The following is a 2,500-nucleotide window of genomic DNA, read 5'->3' on the forward strand; positions in this document are numbered from 1 at the left end:
CACACACACACACACACACACACACACACACACACACACACACACACACACACACACACACACCTGGACACACGCAAACACCAGCACACTAAATAAACACCAAGTTACAAACACGAAAAAAAAATAAACACAGGACAAGACGTGTACTGTAAACAAAACACAAGCACCTCAGTTTTTCTCTTATTTCCCGGGCCCCCGCCGCCCCCCCCACGCGACCCCCGGGTACTCATGGCGCCCCCGCTCTCCCTGGGTACTGAGAAATGCCTCCAATAACAAGGAAAAGCGTCATAATCTCACCATTTGTAAAGTCTCCAAACACCGGCGTCTGGCTGCGAGTCCAAGTGTTCGGGTGAATATGGCGCTGGCTTCGTCTTTAGTATTATTAATGTTTTTCGTATTTCCTGCTTGTCTATGTGTGTATTTTTATTTTGTTGGGTTTTTTTTGGCTGTCCATAATTACTGGGAAATTCCGCTAATAAGGAAAGAAAAGTAATAATCTCACAATTTGTAAATTCTCAAATCCTAGTGTTCGGGTGAGTGGCGCTGGCTTCGTATTTATTTTTATTATTGTTTATCGTATTTTCTCCTTGTCTATGAAGGCAGGCATGTGAATGAAGGCAGAGAGAGAGAGAGAGAGAGAGAGAGAGAGAGAGAGAGAGAGAGAGAGAGAGAGAGAGAGAGAGAGAGAGAGAGAGAGAGAGAGAGAGAGAGAGTTTTGAAGCTTAACAATGAAGGAATTACGAAATCATTCTCTCTCTCTCTCTCTCTCTCTCTCTCTCTCTCTCTCTCTCTCTCTCTCTCTATACAATAGAGAGAGAGAGAGAGAGAGAGAGAGAGAGAGAGAGAGAGAGAGAGAGAGAGAGAGAGAGAGAGAGAGAGAGAGAGAGAGAGAGTTTTGAAGCTTAACAATGAAGGAATTACGAAATCATTATCTCTCTCTCTCTCTCTCTCTCTCTACAATAGGAGAGAGAGAGAGAGAGAGAGAGAGAGAGAGAGAGAGAGAGAGAGAGAGAGAGAGAGAGAGAGAGAGAGAGAGAGAGAATGTGACTGACTGACTGACTGACTGACTAACCTAACCGAGTGACTGACTGACTGACTGCCTGACTGACCGAGTGACTGACTGACTGACTGACTGATTGACTAACTGACTGACTGACTGACTAACTGACCGAGTGACTGACTGACTGACTGACTGACTGACTGACCGAGTGACTGACTGACTGACTGACTGATTGACTAACTGACTGACTGACTGACTAACTGACCGAGTGACTGACTGACTGACTGACTGACTGACTAACTGACCGAGTGACTGACTGACTGACTGACCAACTGACCGAGTGACTGACTCTGACTGACTGACTGACTGACTGACTAACTGACCGAGTGACTGACTGACTGACTGACTGACTGACTAACTGACCGAGTGACTGACTGACTGACTGACTGACTAACTGACCGAGTGACTGACTGACTGACTGACTGACTGACTGACCGAGTGACTGACTGACTGACTGACTGACCGAGTGACTGACTGACTGACTGACTGACTGACTGACTGTGACTGACTGACTAAATGACTGACTGACTGACTGACTGACTGACTAACTGACTGACTGACTAACTGACTGACTGACTGACTAACTGACCGAGTGACTGACTGACTGACTGACTAACTGACTGACTGACTAACTAACTGACTAACTGACTGACTGACTGACTAACTGACCGAGTGACTGACTGACTGACTGACTAACTGACTGACTGACTAACTAACTGACTGACTGACTGACTAACTGACCGAGTGACTGACTGAGTGACTGACTGACTAACTGACTAATACCACTACTACTGCTACTACTACTATTACTACTACTACTACTACTACTACTATTACTACACTATTATGTTATTATTTTATTAGGTTTGGAAAAAAAGAATAAGATTATAAGGAGAGAGAGAGAGAGAGAGAGAGAGAGAGAGAGAGAGAGAGAGAGCTAACGGTTTTTCTCACGGGAACGGTCGCATAATGCCTTTCTTGCCCGGAAAGTGTCTCTGAAGCCGCTACCTATAAATTTATCAGATATAGGACATTTCTGATTTCATGATAAGAAATGTTGGAAAATGTACACCTAAAATGAAACTCGATTTATAATTCTACCACAAATACTAAGAAAGTTACATATTTTTTTCTCATTACTACTACTACTACTACTACTACTACTACTACTACTACGACTACTATTATTGTTGTATTAGGCATGGAGAAAAAACGAATAAGAGAGAGAGAGAGAGAGAGAGAGAGAGAGAGAGAGAGAGAGAGAGAGAGAGAGAGAGAGAGAGAGAGAGAGAGAGAGAGAGAGAGAGAGAGAGAGATTTATGTGTAGCTAAATACTGAAGACAATGAACAGGCATAATTAGAAAATAAAATAAGTCAGAGAGAGAGAGAGAGAGAGAGAGAGAGAGAGAGAGAGAGAGAGAGAGAGAGAGAGAGAGAGAG

General features: G+C 43.7%; 1 protein-coding gene across 15 annotated transcripts in view; it reads right to left on the reverse strand.

The window, feature by feature from the left end:
- LOC135107738 (uncharacterized) overlaps positions 1 to 2,500 on the reverse strand; it is a 63,005-nt gene that overhangs the window by 13,157 nt on the left and 47,348 nt on the right. The window contains exon 1 of one of the 15 annotated variants that reach the window (XM_064018028.1): positions 298 to 409. The exons of the other annotated variants lie outside the window; for them this stretch is intronic. The gene's annotated coding sequence lies outside the window, so the exon portion shown is untranslated. Of the gene's footprint in view, positions 1 to 297; positions 410 to 2,500 lie in introns of those variants that run through there. 15 annotated transcript variants of the gene reach the window in all.

The sequence above is a fragment of the Scylla paramamosain genome, chromosome 15 (assembly GCF_035594125.1).
Source record: "Scylla paramamosain isolate STU-SP2022 chromosome 15, ASM3559412v1, whole genome shotgun sequence".
Lineage (NCBI taxonomy): Eukaryota > Metazoa > Arthropoda > Malacostraca > Decapoda > Portunidae > Scylla > Scylla paramamosain.